This window comes from Clarias gariepinus, chromosome 6, assembly GCF_024256425.1.
Source record: "Clarias gariepinus isolate MV-2021 ecotype Netherlands chromosome 6, CGAR_prim_01v2, whole genome shotgun sequence".
Classification (NCBI taxonomy): domain Eukaryota; kingdom Metazoa; phylum Chordata; class Actinopteri; order Siluriformes; family Clariidae; genus Clarias; species Clarias gariepinus.
In genome coordinates this window covers 13956291-13976819 of record NC_071105.1, presented here as the reverse complement: position 1 = coordinate 13976819, position 20529 = coordinate 13956291, and the positions used below count along the sequence as shown (strand labels likewise).

General features: G+C 37.5%; 1 long non-coding RNA gene across 1 annotated transcript in view; it reads right to left on the bottom strand.

Annotated features, from left to right (window-relative positions):
- Positions 1-19785, bottom strand: part of LOC128526863 (uncharacterized) — a 63376-nt gene extending 43591 nt beyond the window's left edge. The window contains exon 1 of the long non-coding RNA XR_008360823.1: positions 19681-19785. This is a non-coding gene — a long non-coding RNA (uncharacterized LOC128526863). The remainder of the gene's footprint in view (positions 1-19680) is intronic.
- Between the last annotated feature and the right edge of the window lie 744 nt (positions 19786-20529).

Sequence of the window (20529 nt, the reverse complement as noted above, 5' to 3'; positions counted from 1 at the left end):
TTATCTGTGTAAAGAAGAGCTTTTCATGGTTCTGTTCATTCTGCCTGAGCCTGCAAATCTGAAAAGGAGTCATATGTCTTAATAGTAATTTGGATACACATTTAATAAAGATTTTCAGCAGAGTCTCAAGCCAAGGAAATTATAGACTAAGGCAAGGATGACAAATCACCTACTGTACCTGTACATTCACACCATTTCTCATGCCATTATGCATCAGACATATAGATACCATAAGGAAGAAAACTAAATAATTTAACAAGGAACTTCTCACAAATCGAAATATATTTCCAAAATGGTGGAAAAAAAACACTAAGGTCACAAAAGGGCTAAAAATACATTCTGGTTGCTTGATTAATTTAATAAATACAATTCTTTGTTTTAATTTAGAGGTTTGCTAATTTAGTGTAAATAATTTTAATTATAATTTTAAAAGATTTGTAAAAATTCTAAGAAAAAAAAAACTTTTCTAAGAAGAAAATATTTTTTTCTAAGAAATTCCTTTGTAGGATACCAATTATACTAAATGACGACATAAAGCATATTGTAGATAGAAATGTCAAAGACTGTTTTTAATGTATTCATTTTTTTTCAAGTATAGGTTGTCTCTAAAAGTATTTTGTTTTGTTTTTACACACAGTTCTATTTTTAAATTTATGTTCATTATGTAAATCTGTATATTTTGGACTTTGGTAATATATGTTACCTGTAATATAAAACACAACTGCGATTGTTACCACAACAGTAAATTAAGCAATTCAATTGAACACCTATAATTAGTGGAAAGGACTGACTAAAGACAAATCAGAAATCAGAAAAAAAAAATAATGAACCTTCAAAGTAAAGCCCTGTTTGGATTGAATTCATTTATCAGAGGGCATCAGTAATACATTGTTTAGCACGTTCCCTCTGAGATAAAAAAAACCCCAAAAACCTCACAATAAAATTACCACAGGATGACTGAGTTTCTAATGGGTTGTGCTGCCTTTAAACCTGTGTGCTGGTGTCACATGATCATGTGATCACGCTTCATTCTAGAGGCACCTTAATAGAAAAGAGATGCTCTATTTCCCTTTGCGGCAAACCAAAGTTTAAGCAGCAATAAAAAATACTTAAACAAAAATAACACATTATACAAGATACATAAATTTTTCCATTCCCCTTGAGAGATGTTTAGTATCTGGGCAGGGTCACTGATCAGCATGCTGTGAGACTAAATAAGGCGAGTAACAGTGTCAGTGTGACATAGAAATTCACAGATGGGACTAAAATTATCGATAAGCTGAGAGGTTGGCAAAAAACAATAGTTAGAATAAGCCATTGATTTTCTCATTGTAGGACAGGGAGAAACAGAAATATAGCCAATCCAGATGGTAATAAAGTTACAAAGAAACACCTGTAAACTAGAAAATTATCCATTTAATCCTGTATGGATATAGGTTTAATAAGGATAGTATATAGGTAACTGTATATTGTTAGTTCCACGAATAACAGCATATTAAAAAAAAATTAATAACAGTAGACAAAAACTGTATATAATGGTCAACATTTTCTTAAAATAAACGTGCTATGATAAAAACATGTGTTTAAAATTAAGGGCATTTTTTTCCTATCTGAAATATTTTTTAATAGTAATTGTGATGCACTCGGATCTTTCACTGCAGTTTCCTTTACACAAAATAGGGCAATCACTGCTTTTTAAAATAATCTTTAGGTGGTTCTTCAACAGATCATTTCGATTCATTTAGAGAGCTTTTTTTTATATGGGTTTTATGGGTCTCTAGACCACTAACAAATAAGTGACACTAAAAGGTTCCAAGAGGTTACCAGGACTAGACCAGAAACCTATCCAAAACGATTTATAGATTTTAGGTTATATACTATGTTTCAACTTGAAATAAAATATCTATCATAGATGACAATACTGCAACAGAACAGTACTAACAGAGATTCTTACTTTATGCCATATAAAATGTTTCTTAAATTTTTCAAAGACCCATTAATCATACGCCCTTTCACAGATTTAAAGGGGTGTTATAATGACCAGTTAGATTGTATAAGAATTTAATAATACTAAGGAACAGAACAAAGTAAATCAGATTTGTACTTGTGCATGTATGTAGATTTTACTTGAAAATCTAAAGAAAAAATAAACACAATGGTCTCAGTAATGCAAACTCCATTTGTACATACATACATTCCAATATTCATCTTATAAAATAATCTGACCCTTTGTTTCAAATCACTTGTAAAAAGCTGTAAAGATTGCATAAAACTGAACAGTTTTTATCAATCAATAAAATATAAAAATGTAATATTTTATAAGCAGTGGTCAAATCTTATGCAGAAATTTTTATAATCGCATAATCTTAGGAAATGATTTCTCATAACATGAGATAATACTATTGAATAGATTTTGGTTTAAATATTACATCTACAAGATTGTATGCACATTTTGTAAATAAAATGGTGTCAGTGCATAAACAACTTAAATTAACAATGCAACTTAAATTAAACTATAAGTAGGTTAAGCTAAATAGGTAACAACGTTTCACATCATGTCTCTGTGTATCTTGTTACATAAAATTATCAAGAAAACTAAATATGAATAAGAATAAAAAAAGAAATGTGTTAAATTAAAAGAATTACATTTATAACCAGAATAATCTGTCTATACTGATTCATAAACTATTAAATAAAAAATATACTTTTATTAATAGTATATGGGGTATAGGTGCTCTGACGTCCATCCAAAGTACAATTTGTGCTGAATAAATTGCTTTGTATTGTGATAATTTATGGTGCAGCATACAATTGTTGTACACTTAAAGTTACTACTTTAGAAATATAATAACTTCAATATTTAGAACAGAAAACTGGGAACATCCCAAACGCAGCCATACATGGTAAATAAATCAGGGTTTTAGTTTTGAAAAAAAAATCGAATAAATCTATTTTACCCATTATCATTCCTACACAAGTTTGAAAAAAAGTTGATTCGATAGACGTGATTTGTAAACGTTCAAACAATGTTAAAAAAATCAAGAGAAGGAAAAACTGTATTCATTACATACATGACAGCTTTGTACAAATGGGCTCAGTCTCAGAGTTCAAGTGTGCTTCTTGTGAAGGCGGCCTGCATAACAGCAAGCGATATACAAGTGACATGAGTACAAAGACACCATGATACGGGCACTGACGCCCTCGACATCCTCCTCCAGTGTCTGAGTGGCGGCTCCGCTTCCTCCGTTCCACATGGGAACACATGAGGTGAGCTTGAATTTAATGGGAATTTCAAACAGCGGCCATCTTTTGCGTACGCTGCTGTAACACTGTGTCACCTCAGCACCAGCATTACAAACAGAACCTGATAACGCAGGGGTTTTAGACGTGGATGAGGGCAAAGGCGCAAAAAATATCCTACTACTGTGGATTCGTTGTGGCCTGAGGAGCAGTGCGTATCAGTCAGCGGCCAAGCAGACATGGACTTACGGCCCCAGCGAACTTAATGAGTGCTCAGGCCCACTTAACACAGAGTGTGACTAGATAGGCCTTCTAATATCCTTTCTCGTCAGGAGTCTGGCACATAATGCTGCCGTTTCATTTTAGTAATCCCTGCTATTAATGTAAGGTTTAACAGGTGCAAGGTTACCTGTGTAAAGGTGGTGCCATCGTGGATCTTTAGCGTTACATCCAGCATACATGATAAAGATATATGGGAAAAGGTACTTATGGAAACCATGGAATGCATGGAAACAAAGTGGACAAAAATTTTTTAATAGTTTATACCAATTTCACCAATTTTTATTCATCAAAGGGCAATAAAATGTCAGCACTATTAGTGGATTATGCATGATACTACATGGTATAACTGAATCAAAAGCTACACGGAGCAAGACATTGGTGGATAAATTGAACATTAACCCTACATAACAGGCCTTTTTTTTTTACAGTTCTAGTTATTATCTGTGGAGATTATTCAGCAATAGCCTCCACATTATTAAAAACAGATATACCATTTAAAGCTTTGATTCATTCCTAAATATTCCTCATTTATCACCCATGTCTTACCCATAAATAAATTCCATCTGATGAAATATGAAGATACAGTTACAGTACCAGTCAAAAGTTTGGACACACCTTCTAATTCAGTGTTTTCGTTCAGTTATTTATTTTCTACACTCTAGAACCATACTTGGGATCCAGTACTATGAAATAACGTATTAAAATTATGCAATTAAGCAAGAACAACAACAGTCGGTTGTTATTTTAAGACATGAAGATCACCTGTTCTGGAACATTTCTTGCAAGAACAATATTGTCAGGTGCATTTGAAAAACCCATCAATTTCATTGATAGTTACCAGCCTTAGAAAGCACGTATTAACAAACAGCACCTCAGACACCTCATGAAGGCTTTACAGAGCATAAGTAGCAGACACTTCTCAATATCAACTGTTCTAAGGAGATTATTGTATATCTTGGACGCCTTCAGTGTTGCCTTACAGTGTAAAATTAAATAAAAATCTGGAAAGATTGTGGAATTAGAAGGTGTGTTGAGACATTTGACTGGTACTGTATAAGCCATAAAGAATCATGTTTGATCTTTTTTTTTTTTTTTTTTTAAGTTTGAATTAAACTCTTCCTCATTATGGCCTTTTTTGGCTGTGACATAAAGCAATGTCAACACAGAGGCAGCTCTTGCTCTCTTTCTGTTTCTCTGTCTCTCCATCTCTCCCCTCTTCTTCGGTACTCCCCTAATGCAGCCTAATCCTGGCTGAAGACAGACATGCGCTGCGTGTGTGCGTGTATGCGTATTTGTGTGTAAGGAATATCTCTTTGCTTTTTCTGCCTCAGTTCATTATTTTTCTTTCTTGTCACTTAGTGTGATAGGTTGGACAGAGGCGAGCCAATGAGTACTGAAGACACAGTCACAGGGCCTTAATCTAGTCTTTAATGCGTGACTTCAGAGATGTCATTTATCTTGTGACTGCAGCAGGCGTCCACAAAACTTTATCTCTAATAATATATTGATGGATTAAAGGGGTCAGGCCGGGGGAGCAGGCAAGAAAAATTGCTTATTGACATCAAAATACAGTGCCCCCCAAAAACCTGATAAACATGAGGGACAGGAAAGTGGAAGTCAGAGCGAGGGAGAGAGAGGAAAAAGAGAGGGAGTGACAGAGAAAGAGAGGGATGAGAGAGGCAGGGCATTGTGCCCACTGATTTTCCTCCATCAGACGAGCCTGCGGTGGTCCAAACTCTCAAGACGCGCACAAACACACACGCACAAACACACACATACATTCCTACTCCAGCTTGTGCCTGGGGAAGACAGCCTGCTCCAGGACTCCTCCACATTTATCTCAGCACTTCCATTCTCTCGCTCTCTCTCTCACACATACACACACACATACATACAAACACCCTTTATTAAACACACTTAAGTAAAGCAACAGGACTGGGCCACTTGTGTTGAGGCTAACAAGAGAGGGGAGTGTAAAGAGGGACTGTCATGCACCTTTTTCTGGCCTACAGTGAATAAATCACATTAAGAGGGGCATTTTAACCCTTCTTCATAGACATTTTGCTCGAGTATTGTGTAGGAAGTGTTGAAGGAAAAAAAAATCTAATAAATTCAGGCTTCTACTCATTAAAAAGTATGTTCGACACCCAATCCATTTCTGTACAGCGAAAAAATGATTCATGGAGGTTTTTTAATAAAGCTTCATTTCTGGTGTACTTTTCAGGAAAGTAGTTATTACACCAATACACGTTTTCTTACAGATTTTGATAAATCGGTATTTAAAGTCCCAAAGAAATGCAAGAGTCACCGTTTAGCTGTTCTACAAGTCTCTGAGTCCTCGCGTGAAAAATTTTGTTTGAGCACTGTGGAAAGCACCTCCAATCCCAAATAGTGTCAATCCAACACACACTTTCTGCAAGTCCTCTAAAATTAATACACTTTTACCATTACAAGATAAAGCCGAGGACATATTACACCAGGCATATCTGCAGGCCTGTAATACTACAGAGTCAGCATTCAATAAAAGACATTTGCAACCAGGCGTTTCTCACGACGGCGGCGGCAAAAGATTTAAAAGCTGCTAAATTAGGTGCAGCTCACAGAGCGAAAGGTGCCGGCTAAGCAGGCCCACTCTTACTTTCGAATGACAGAGTTGTTTATGGGGGGGGGACTCCCTCTAGGGCTACCGATGAGCCCGGGGACAGTTTATGATGCACTCACAGGGTTATTTAGGCTCAAACAGTGTGCATAATGTTGCCTAACAATCAGTGGGCATAACTCACAACTCACACAGATCCTGCATTTCAACCAGGCCCTACTGATTGCTCCCGCATTTTTATTATCCGTCAGCCTTTTCTGAACTTTGACCCAATCCTATGATCATATTTATTGAATGCACTATTTATTTATTTATTTATTCTCTCTAGAAAAACATAATTTCTATAATCTACATTCGACTCTGCGCAAAAAAAAAAAACTGTTGCTCTCTAAATATCTGAAGATTTTCAGGGAGTGTAAGAAAACGAAAACAGAATGTATGTGCAATAACCCTTTCTTGTGTTATTGCTGCGCTTTTTTTTATGACTCCAGACAACCACCAATGGAGCCATTAAAAATTTAATCCAGCCTCATGCTTATAAAACATGTCAACCATTATACTACAGCTGTCCACGGCTGATGTGGAAGTCAGGGAAAGAAAGGTGAAGGAGGGGAAAGGGAGAACCAAGTTATTTCTTCAGCTTTAACTGAAGTGGTAGAAAAACAAATCTATTCTCATCTGTCAATCCTACTGTGACCATGATCGTTACCCCGTCACTGTGATGGGAAATTTTATTTGACTCCACCAATAGTGGTTCTGGAACTCACAAACCACTAATCACCAGCACAGAACTTGAACCACTGAACTATTACTGTTCCCAAAGTGGTGTTTTTCATTCACATTCTTAGCTATTAGACCTCATAAACGATGAGGCCCCCCCCCATTTTCCTACCCTCACCTGGGGCAACTTTCCAAACTAGATTGTCATTTAAAGCTGTTAACAGTGGCACTGATTAAATCAGAACAGCAGTGTGTCACCTGAAGGACAACTGCTGCTTATAATCACCTGTCTGATCATGGGGGTCAAAGAGCTGTGGGATCATAAACCTACGTGTTTGTGACCATCTAAACCCAGGGACCGTAAACACATCAACAATGGCGATTAAAAAGAAAAAAAAAGAAAAAAGATACGTCACATCTGCTGATCGATGACAGATCCAAACGTGGCCATCAACACTGCTGTCCTTTACTATAAAGTATACGCTATTTCCCCCTCCCTCTCGTCTTGATGGGCACTTTATCTGGGAGAGAATAAATGGAACCAAAGCGCAAGAATAATACTAACAAAATGGGCCTGGACGTCCACCGGGGAGCAATAAAAAGGAGAGCAATTTCGGCGATAAATAATTCCCCCCTTTACTTTGTTGGTAGAGGCAAACACAGTGCGCCTGAGCCATCAGGCTTGTCACACTGTAATCTAGCTTTGGGCGTGGGTATATTAATGCCATTTCCATATTCAGCACCCAGCCCCCTCATACTCTAGGCCCCCCTGGTACACTCCAGAGCCGCATGGGCTGCTTCCAGGCCTGGGAATACCCCAGAGTCTGGCGGTCGGCGCTCCGTAATTCCAACACAGCTCATTATTTAGCATGTCACCGCTATTTTACATGTTAAAGCACCTCCATTGCCATCTAATTTATCGTAGGAATATCAAATGGGCCAAAATGGAATGGGGTCACCTGCGTTTGGTGGTGTGCGGGAAAATAAATATATATACAGTCAGTCAAGTCAAGGTGAAAACTTGTGTCAGCAAGAAGGCGTTTTCTTAAGGGAGAGGAAATGTTGAAAATCAAACAAGGCCAGGAAACAATGGTACAAAAAAGATCTCATGGGGAAATGTGGCACGGTTTGCTTTATGCCTTTTTATTTCAAGCATTTCTGATGTATACAGTAACGTTCAGGTTATATTGTTCCTCTAACTCGCCTTTCTTCTCATGAAACTTTAAGAAGGCTGAGCAGACTTTGATGAGATTCAGCAGTAATTACATTTTCCCGACAGGAACAATAGAAGCAACAACAGCAGCAGGGCTAATCCGTCAGCGAGAAGGCCCACTTCTGCTTCCTGCTGACGATGATTAGCTCTAATCTACACTGCTAGCAATGTTCACAGGAGAAATGCACTTCTGAACACTGCTAATTCTTTTTGTTTTCCTCCTTTCCCTAGTTCGCACTCTTTCTGTCTCACTCTTTTGCCGTCTTTACGTGCACACATTCCCAGCAGATCGATAGGAGTGAAAGTGGAAGTGTGCCCTGTTGTGACTGGTCAGCAGAATTCTAAATGCTTTGTATTAATAAATGGCATCAATATGCACTAATCTGTCTGCTATTCATCATGTGTGAAAGGAGGCTGCATGATATCTCAATTAGCGTGAGCAAAAGCAAATGATTAAAGGGGGACCTCTTTGCTATAAGATTTGAAAAACTAAAAAAAAAAAATTAAGAGATTCAAACTAGGCCACTTCATCTCTAGAGCTTTGCAGTTTCTTTTTGTTTGTTTGTTTTTACCTCTTAATAAAAAGTGCATACTGTGCAGATGTTTGTATATCAACTAAACAAATACACATTAATACAGCACTTTAATGCATTATTAACTCAATAAATGACATTGGAAATCTTTTTTTTATAATAATAATAATAATAAAAAAGAAATTATATGTATAAAAGACTGTGCTGTAAAAAAAAAACCCAGTTACACATGCGATCCTGGCTACTGCAAGGTCAAAGGTCCACAGCCAAAGAGAGAATGTTGCGGCCGAGCACAGTGAATGCTGGTAAGAAAAGTGGAAAAGTGCCGTTTTTGTTCCTTAAACATCTTGCTTATAGCAGCAAGGTCTGATCCTGGCTTTATTTGCGAATACAGCGGTCAGCCTGGACTCCCTTTTACAGACTCACACCTCCCTTTTACAGTGCATCCCCCCCCCCCCCCCCCACACACACACACACACACACCCACACACACCCACACGGTGTGCCTGTCTCCCTCTTTACTCTACAGAAGGAAATTATCAAAACTGTGTTTGAAAGTGAATGAAGGGTGACACACTCTCTCTCTCTCTCTCTCTCTCTCTCGCTCGGTCTATCTCCTTCCTGCTTTGACATCTCAGTTTTTTCCCCCTTTACTCGCCACCGTTTCTGGGCTAGGTGATAACTGCTGGTAATAGGATTAACATTGATTTCTTTTTGCAAGAACAGAGATGTGCCGGTTCCAGCTATTTATTGAACTGCCAGCTTTGAACTATCAAAACTGACTGGCGGAAAAGACCTAATGCAGCATTTTAAAGAGAAGAAAAGCCTCTATGCATTTCTTTCTCTCTTTTTGTTATTCCTCCCTTCTCTCCCTTCACTCTTCTTTCTTTTTTCCTCAGTGCGGAATAACAGAGGAAAAACAGCCGCCTCTGTTCTAAAGCCTTGGTAATTGCTTTATTTATTCACATTGTTTTGCTCACCTTGCGAGCTTAATATAGTTCTGATTGGATCGCAGACTCTTATTGTGTTCTGACTTCTCTCTCACCTTGAAATGTGAGACGCGCTGAGACTTTGTCCTCTTTTTTCCTCCCCACTCAATTCATCTTTTCTTTGTTGTGTGTGTTGGATTTGTGAGGAGTGCTCAGGAGCAGTGAATCATTTCACATACACACATATACACACGCACACACACACACACACACACACACACACACACAGACCTGCTCTCACATAGCTGGAATGGCACAAATGAGAAACACGAAACACAGGTTTGGATCGAATTAGAATTGGTCGGAATTCAGGTGCTCAAGGCAAAATCTCTGAACTCAAGCGTTCTTCAGCATTAACGCATTACAAACAATGTTAACAAGTAAATAACACTTTTAATGCTTGAAGTGTGTTAACATGGCATGAATAATGAGGGACTGAAGATGTGCATGATTGAAAGCAGGTACACACTCAGACACATAGAACTGAATGGCTTAAATATTATTCTTAATTATAACAATATTATTTATATAATATAAGAATAAGCATAATGTAAATATAAATATAATTATTCTAAATATAATCATTTTAAAGAAATTGTAACGTAAATTCAACATTACAGTGTGAAATATGTATTAAATAAATGACATGATTTAGCTTGGGGACATTTTTTTATATGTTTATTTATTTATCTTCACTAAGCACTTTATTCTGGTCAGGGTCACGGAGGATCCGGGGACCACTGGAGAAAAGGCGGGAATGCACCATGGATGTGACACCTGTCCATCACAAGGCACCACTGGCATGTGTGGGAGGAAACTAGAGAATGCATCACAATCCTAACGTCGACATACGTTGCAGAACACATACAAAACACAACACAATTATGCTGCCCTGTTTCCATATGTATAATCATCATATCAAGGTCTGCTGCGTAGATAATAAAGCAACAATCCAAAAACAAGATTTATCCTTATATAATCTGCAACATGACATCTGAACATGTGTTTTAATAGCACGTCCCAGTAGATCTCGGTGTAAAACAAAGAAAACCTAAGGGTTTGTGTTACTGTTCCACCTGATTGCACATGAATGATGCAACCGCACTCGCTTTCTTTTTGTGTGCGTGTTGTGTGTGTGGGTTTGTCGCTTTTCATGTGGCTCTGTTCTGCCTGCTGAAAGCCTTTTCTTCCTCCTTCAGATTCATCGCTAATTGCTCATGAGTGAGCTTATTGATTACTGATACTAATCAATTGGACACACTAATTACAATTAAGGCAACAGTGGGGTGTAATTGCCTGCTAATCACTGGCCATTTTGCAGCATTTGCTGTTACTCAAGAGACCTGCATTGGATCAGATCGTTCATTTGTCTTTTCATTAAGTTTTATTAATACATTACATCAGTCGGGAGTCACAATAACGTCTTCATGAAATGCAAGTTGACGCATTTTAAATGGCCTTGACAGAGGCCTGACTTGTATATTGTATATAAAGAATCACATAAGATTATTTTAAAAGTTTTATTATTCATAATATTTATAAGATAATAGTAAGAATTCTTACTATTTACAAGAAGTGTTGGTAAGTTGTGATATCTGTCAAAGGTGTGTTAAAAGTACTACTTTTTTTCCTCTTAAGTTATTAAGTATTAAATAACTGCGTTAATTTTTGAAGGAAAAAATGTCTGATGCAAAGATCTGTGTATGTTTTTTTAATTTAACAAAATCTACAAAATATTCAGTGGCAAAAATTTTGCATACAGCTGTATGTGTATGAATCTGAGGCCTTAATGGACAGTTTCATCTCTTCCCAGAACAGGAAATGAACTGTCTAATTTCTGTGCGCCTGAGCTCACTGACGCCTGGCTGGTATGACAGGAGTGTAGCCCTGTGTGTTGTTCTGCAGTTGTGCTGTGCTGATATGTTGTGAATTCTGAGATGCTCAGTTGCTCACCATGGATTTAAAAAGTGATCATTTGAGTTACTGCAACCTTTCTGTTAGCTCAAACCAATCTAGACCTTCTTTAAAATATAAAAGTGGCATATTTTTAAAATGAATCAATAAGATTAATATGTTTTTTTTAGTCTTTCTGGATGAACTCCGGAGACTTGTGAAAATTCTGAGATCAGTTTAAACACCCACAATGACTGCATGATTATAGTCGCTGAGATTAAACACTACCCCATTATAATGTTTGATGTGAACAATAACTAAAGCTCTGGACCCATATCTCTATGACTTTTTCTATGCATTTTGCTGCTGACACATAACTGAATGATTGCATAAATAATCAGGGAACAGGTATTCCATCAAACGGCATATTAAATTATATATGTATATATATTAATATATACATTTAGTCTTTAGTTCTGAGTTAAAGCAGAAGAAGCACATTTTGCTCAGTCACCATGGACAGAGAGCCTTGCACTTGTTTTTAAAGCCCTTCCATGTTTAGCTGTTGGTGATGGGCTGCAGTCATCAACCTAAGCCAGATGAGACACTGCTGTCACTTACAATACGCTTCTACACACCCCCACCAACACACTCACATACACATTATACAACACTAATGTTCCTTGACAAAACACAACACAGGCTGTGAGGAAAGGAAAAACTGGGAGGGAGGGTACGGGAGATGGGGGGGCGAGAGAGAGAGAGAGAGAGAGAGAGAGAGAGAGAGAGAGAGAGAGACTCATCTGTGCTCCCCCCCCCACACACACACACTCACACACCTTCACATCCACACACAAAAGGAAAGGAGAAAAGAGAAAAATGCAATCATTAGCAACTGGTGGTGCCACAAATGGGTGCAGGAGTGAAGATTTATACCCACTGCTCACTAGAAGTGATTTATTTATTCCTGCTCTGCTGCTCAGATCATTAACCTCAGACGGGTCTCTGGGGAACGGACGGCATCTGTGGCCCCCTGCATCACCGCTCAGACAAAAGAGCGTGTGCGCACACACACGCACACATGCATACAAACACACACACACACACACACACACACACACACACACACACACACACACACACAAACAGAAAGAGAGCACACGTCCTGCATGCGTCTCTCCCAGTGGCCCTTGAGCTTTGGGGCTATAAAGGGGTCGTGGTCAGTGACACATTTCTAATGTGGTTCAGGACGGAGGGGGTTTCTGGGTTAAAACTTGTTGCTGCGTTATATGCGGCAAACAGGTTATGCATTGCAGTGAAGCTCAGGCAGCCTGAAAGAGATCAGTCGCTCCTGAGCTTCAGATCTCCATGCCTAATGTGAAATCATAACATAATAAGATAAAACTAAAGAAAGTATTTACTTACTACATGTCTTATGTCTTATCTTAATGGACATCAGAAGAGGTCAGGTTGTAATTTATATAATCATGTATTGATCTAAGCATGTGCTGCATAGAAAAGGTGCTAAAATGTATACAAAAGGCATCCTCTACGTTTTATCTAAATGTAATCCATCACCAAAACCATCTATGTAAAATTCATACATATTGGCAAAATGTTCATGCTAATGCGTTTATATTTGGCTGAATTCATAAGTCAGAGGAGATCTTTAGCAGCGACTGACATCTCTTGTGCCCTTTGCACTTGCATTTCATATCGGAATCAATACAGCTGATCGACTGCTGCTTTGCTCAATTACAGACTGACTGAAAAAGTAATTAAGCACTTGGCATTGTGAATAATGTGGGCTAGGTGAATAATGTGCTTAGCTGAGGTCACCTCTATGCAGTTGTAGATCACTTAGCGCTTGAAGGATATTAAAGACATTAAATATATAATGGTAATGTATTCCATATTTACATTTATATTTTTTTTTCGTTCATTTTCGTTGCTGTTGTTTTTTTAACCCCAGGGATAATGCAACAGACTCACTCCGGCTGCTCATGCACAGACAAAGACAGTGTTGTTAAAATATGGCTTTAACACGATAATGAATGCATGTGTGCTGTGTCACGTAGCAGAAGAACATTTCAGCACAGGCCTTAAAAGAGATAACTGAGACAACCATAACCCACAGTGTGTCATCTCTGTTAGCAGCTGTCAACTATGATTATCACACACTTAGATTATCACATTTACGAAGAACATCTAGGAAAACCATGGCTTCATGACATATTAGTCCTAAACCGTTACAAAACCTGTCTCTCGATTTAAAACATAAAACGGATATGTAGATTTCTATGACGCATATTAGTGTGCATGTGTGTATGCAAACGCCTGATGGTACTCAATTACATCAGACATGATTACGGAGAAACAATTTCACTCACATACAACCTTCCCCTTGTCGTTACTGTTCAGTTTACTCTGACGAGAGCCTGTTTTTTTTTCTTTTTACATTTTCCCAATCAAAAATCACATAACAAAAAACTGCACTAAAGAAATCACCTACAAGCAATTATTTCTTTTCAGAGAAAGCATCAATGTGGCAATAAATAAACTCTTTTATTGGTTGATCATGATTACACACTTAAACCGCAAACAGGATTTTTCATATGTTCAAACTACTTTTTTTTGTTTTTTTTAAACAAAAAAAAATGTTAATACTCTAATTTATATTAGATTTATATTTCATATTATCATATCATGCCAATCTTAGAAACAAGACACTGAAGATAAATTTTAAAAATTCTGAAACCATCACAAATTGTTCAAAGCAATAAAATGCAGGTATAAATAAAACAACCGGATTTGTGACGAAATCAAAAAGGTCTGTAGTCGAACTGCCTTTTCGCACTGACACCTGTGCTCATCTGTCTGTATGTATCATTAGAGTGATCAATCAACACACAAAGACTTTATATACTTGCTTTGACCAGTGTTGTTAAGATATAGAATTGTGGGTCAAATAAACTGCTTTGCAAAATAGCAGGAATAGAAGGCTTTTTCACACTTCAAAACTGCATTATAATATTACTGTACAATATGTATGTCCTGAACCATCTAGAAGTTAAGAGATAGATTTGTTCAGGTAGATAGATGAATATGATTTACAGTAATATACACTACCATGTAAAAGTATCAGTGGTAAATTCCTTTTTTTTTTGTTTAGTGATTTATTTTCTACATTCTTGGGGTATTTAAAAACTATTAAATTAGATAATTATGGAACAACAACAACAACAACAGCCAGTTGTTATTTTAGGACATGAAGATCAGCCTTTCTGGAACAGTTCTGTCAAAAACACTATTGTCAAGTGCATTTGCAAAACCCATTAAGAACCATCAAGCAGACCTTCCCAGGAAGGCAAGACCAAACCTGGCTTACACTGTACCTCTGCTGCAGAGGAGAAGTTTATATGGAGTTACCAGCCACAAAAATCACCAATTAGCAGCACCCCGTGAAGGTTTTATAGATCATGAGTAGCAGATACACCTCAACATTAACTGAGATTAATGCATATTGTGGATGGCTTCAGCAGGGCTTTATATTATAGAAAGAAATAAAAATCAGGATCGACCATGGAGTTAGAAAGTGATCCCAAACTTTTGTGTGGTAGTGTATTGCAAAATTAAAAACGATTCCTTTACATGTTCCCAAATAATTGACAGGCTGATGGGTTAATGGCTTATACAAACTCTGACTTAGAATCATAGTAATAAATAACAGCACCAAAAAATCAGACTTTTTCTGATTGGGCCCTTGAGCAAGGCCCTTAACCCTCAACTGCTCATATGTAGAATGAGATAAAAATGTAAGTCGCTCTGGATAAGAGCATCTGCCAAATGCTTAAATGTAAATGTTAACTTGGTGCAAACAGTAAAAGATTAAGTAAGTGTATGTTTAGTGTAAACTCATTGATAAGGTGTTGACAGACCCTTAACAGCTCCCATGAATTAATCAGGGCTTAAACTACCATTCAAACTCTTTCTGAGTAGTAATTTACAGGCAGTGTGATGAACTCCTTTTGAGAAGCTGAGTCACTTCCAATGTCTGAAAACCTACCTCCTCACTAAACCCTTAAGGAAAGACCTAAATGTACAGCATTTTAAAAGCGTACTTTTTCTTTGCTATAATGACTGACAGACTATTTGAACAGGGTTGTTCAGCGCTCTTCTGTAAGTCACTCTGGACGAGAGCCACTGCTAAATGCTGTAAACCTGAACTTCACGAACCCAGGGTTTGAGAGCTAAAACAGTGTGTAAGTGAACAAATATGGCAATGTCATTTCTGCATCAAAGCCTACCAGGGTGCTCCAAGCAAGTGTGTTGAATTAAAGCCAGAATAATTAAACAGATTTTCTCTTTGTGCCCTCAAGAATGGTGCAATCTGTGCTTTTAATTTAAATGAAGAATTAATCAAACATACATACAGATGTGGATGTAAGAGTGGGCATGTGTGAGGTAACAGGAGGAGAGGAGGTTGAGCAGGCCAAGGGTTTGTCACTCAGCGCTGCAAGTTGATTCTGTTCCAGTTTTATCAAGCCTGGGCTTGAGAGGTCTACAAATCAAGGTTTTACAGGCACTAATAAACTTGGCCTTCCAATTCGCATCCAAGTGTTCTCCAATTTATGGCTTATTTTTAATGGTGGCATAATTTTCTTCACTGGCAAGTTAAGCGGTGGAGATTTAAAGTTGTATATTAATTATAATATATGCTCATAATAAAAAAATTTAATAAGGGTACAATAAACACACTGACTGCAAATAAAAACTTCATCCTAGATTACATTTTCACATCTGTTTTGCCAACCAACTATAAGCCTTTTAGCGTAAGCAAAAAAAAAAAATGTATACTAGATTGTCATGTTTTGTCAACATGAAAAGCATCACTTAGTGAATATCATAAATGCAACATGTTTTAAAACATATTTTAATATGTGGTTTGGTATTAGTCATGCAAACATAGGCAAACATTATAATAAAACCATGAAAGAATGTTCCACAAAGCAGCAAAAGCACATATTCATGCACCAGACAGGTAGCCTAATTTAACAAATTAAGTTTTGAAAAATATGCAGCCTGAAATTTGGGAGGCAGAATAATTTGGCAAGGTTGTGTAAACAACAGCACGGCCTGGCAGGGAGCTAGAGAGCGAGTAATGGCAGGAGAGAAGGAAATACAGAGAGAAACAGAGAGGGAAATGAGAAATAAACAAAAAAAAATGTTGACAAGAGCAGGAAAGGAGGGAACAGGAAGGTCGGGTGGGTTGCTCCACATGTTTTGGGGCTCAGCTTTCTGTGCCAGGAGCCTCGGCCCTGAACTGTGCCAGTGTGCCATGGCCGGGCTCTGATTTATCAGGAGGGCAGCACCAGATGCCACCCCACACTCCCCAGTGCCCACTGCCTTTATGGCAGGCCTCCCGGATGGCGCTGATAGTGCAATCAGGGCCGTGGCAGAGCCCAGGCAATTTCTCCTTCACTCTCTGATAACCTGCTGAAAGGCAATAGTGACTGCAGTCCTCTGCAACAACAACTCAATTGGAATGAATGTGTGGGGTTTTTGAAGCGAAAATAGGGTTACGACCTGTTACAATGAGGAAGGAGGAGTGGGGTGGCAGTCTCTCGTTCCTTTTCCCTCTTCATAGCTCTCTGTCATTCTCTGTTTTCCTTTCACTGTGATAAGGACCTGGTGCATGTGAAGGTCTTTTCTGATACTGAGCGAAAAAATTCGGCCTCATTGTCTAATTCAGAATATAAACTCTGCTTTTGCAGTACTTTGCAATTAGTAGGTATAAATGCGAACAAACTTGAGAGGCCACACTGGACATTTTCCTTACTATTTTTTCTTTCTTTCTTTTTTTTTGGGGTTAGGCAAATAAAGAAAAGATTCTCTTTTTCTCTGAGACAGATTCAGGCTTACAAGGTTATCGTTGACTTTTTAGCTTTCAACTTGCTGTTCCATTCAAGTACATTTAAAAAGCTTAAAGCAAAAGCTTTTTAGCGTGGAAACTTTAATTCAGTTTAATAGTAACTCTTTTTAACACATTTCTGCTACCGTTATGTGTTCTAAATAAGTGCCAGAATGTCATACAGAAGTTTTGACTCCCTAAACAACCTAACCTGTCTGCTAAACTAAACTCATTTTGAATTGAAGAGAAAGTACTACTTTTCCCTTGTTTGTTACTAACAATTTAAATGAAAACCTAAAAACTGAATTAAAAACTAAAATTCGCTACTCAGCGTCTATCAAATGCAGCCACTTCATGATCAAAAATACCGGATGTTTTACCAAATAAGAAACCCATGAAAACACGGCATTTACACAGATGACATAGGGACACAATGACAAGAGACATCTTGACCAGGGTGATCTGGTAGCTTGTTTAAAATGCTACTCTCAAAGCTTTAAACTCAGATGTTCAGACCAAACTATTAACCATGCATTGTAATTACAACTTCATAAAACTCACAAATCTGTACAAATACCTAACACAATAATGGTGGGGTGTACTACAGTATAGTGTCAGTGGTAATTTGGCCACCTTTTCTGGTCTTTCTCAAGTTTTTAGATACTTCTGCAAATGCGTTTTTTTTTTTTGTTTTTTTTTTTAGGTCAATATGTTTGGTTTGTGATCTGTTTTGAGGTCTGACACAGTGTGACCATGATTATGATACGATCTTTCCCCACACCAAGTGGGAGGGAAGATGGCTCTATGTCTCCACCAGGCTCCCTGCTCTTCTGGAATTGAATTTTTTTACTAGGCTGCTGCATCTCTTATCGGCCCATCAGGCTCTCCTATTGTGCAGCCAGGCTCTGGAAGAAAAGGCTTCCAGCCGCTCTGACTTTGTGACTTATTTTTCATTTATTTTACCCTTTAAGAACCTGTGACTCTCATGGCTCTTAATATCGCCTCCTACAGGCCATAGAAGGGCAAATGTCTGTTTGCAGCTGACTGGATCAGAAGTCAGGTCGGGCCTTGTACTAAACTTCATATCATACATTACACAAAGGCTTGATGACTGAATGAACAAACACACCAAAATCCCAAGTGGCCTTATATCTAAAGTATTATTAGTCAGATTCAAGAAAAACTTATCAATTTCTGACAGTGTTCATAGCTGTATCAAGGCTTAAAGTACCTTTGAAAGAAAATAGGTATTTCAGAGATTTTTGTCCCCATCACTTAGTGTGGTCAAAACCAATATAATAGTACAGTATGTTTAGAAAAAAATGGTTTTGGAGATATTCTTGTTTCAATTTTTTGATTTTAGAATTGTATAGTCTTTATAGTTACTTTGTAATTTTATTATTCATCCTCTGATACCGCTTTCTTAATGCAGTCAAGTGCCCTATAGAACATATGTGTCCCACCCCAAAGCCAGGTTATGATCCATCCTTTTTTTTTTTTTTTTGGCTTAGCATCTTAGGAAAAAATACTCCCCTTTCCAACCACAGTTTGGGAAAATGGTTCTGTTTGGTAGTTCATTCATTCCAAAGAGAAAAAAAAAGTTGTACAAGTTTGCAGTAATTTGTCAGACACCTTGTGCTTTTCATTGCTAGAATGTCTTATTGCCTCAGACAGATTAAGAATACAATTCTGTCTTTGTACATCCTTGAATCTTTAGTAAGAGTTAGTAATATCACTTTATAGCAACATCATATTTACAGTAATTGCGTCTTACCCTTTAGCTCTAAGCCAACTACTCAGATGGATAAGATGCCTTCCATTGGTAAACCTGTGGTTCTCTGTTAATCTTACAGTATAATCAGTGGTAATTCTAAATACATTCAGAATTCTGAATTTTTAGTAATAATTTAGTACCAGAGCCAAATATGGTGTTTAACAAGCCATCAAGTATTTATCTCTGAGGCGTGGTTTGAATTTTGATTCATGTGAAAATCACGCTAAATAATCTTTCTGCCTCATGAGTGTATATTAACCTGTAGTCAATTTGTACACACTCAAGGGTTAAGCCTTAATGCAGGAAAAATGGATAGTCTCTATATCTACTGGCTTTATTTACTATGATATAAAGTACATGAATATGAAATACATGAAACAGCTGTTCTGAAAATAAATACTAAGTATCTATGACTACAACTATATGAGTCATCTGAGGACTATTTGAGGCATTTTATACAGGTACAAATTTAGCACAAACTTCGGCATGCATGCATTTTAGTATAAATATATCAAGTCGTACTTACTGCATCGAGACTCTTCCTGCATTAGCCTGTTATTCACCTACTAAAAGTCTTGATTTTGAAAAGGTTGATTATTATAATAATTGCCAGTAAAATGGAACATTATTCACTGTGTCTTTCTGACAGTCCCTGTGCTATAAAGGACCAGCTGGTGCATTCAAGGTCTGACCTTCAGGGGCATCAAGGTCACAACATAAAGCGGCTTTCTCATTGGAAAGTCCAGGTCTTATCAGTGTGACCTTCGGGCTGCCTGATGCTTCTGATTCCACACACAGAGCTGTGTTTGGCCCTCAGCCTGAGCCAAGCTCTTTACTGCAGACCCACTTAAGGCCACTTCTGCACTTTTATATCCTGTGGACAACAATACCATGCCCTTGTTCAGTCAACCTCTTGCACTTTCCAAAAAGTTGACTCACCCTTGCTGGCTTTGGTGTAAAATACAGTGGCTGGGAGGACAAAGCAGATAAAACAACATCTGTGAATAAAGAAGAGAGGATGCCTGGGGTTTGAGCTCCATATAGAATGAAGTACAAGCAACCAAATTGTGTGTCTTTGTGCCCCCCTACTAATCTTAATATAATAAATAAATAAAAACATTGTGATAAATGTAATTGCATTTATGATGTATTGATGAATTTTAATATTATGTTTTTCTTCCAATATGCAGCCCAGCCCTGACATCCATAAATAAAATTTATATAAACCAAATTAATTTAAATAAATCAAATAATCAAATGTCTTTGTTCGTGGACAGTTCCTTCACTCACTGTGCATGATTGGCTACTGTGCAAGATGAATTTATTAATTATGTTAAGCACTTGATAAATTAACAATTCGTACTAAGGCAGGGGT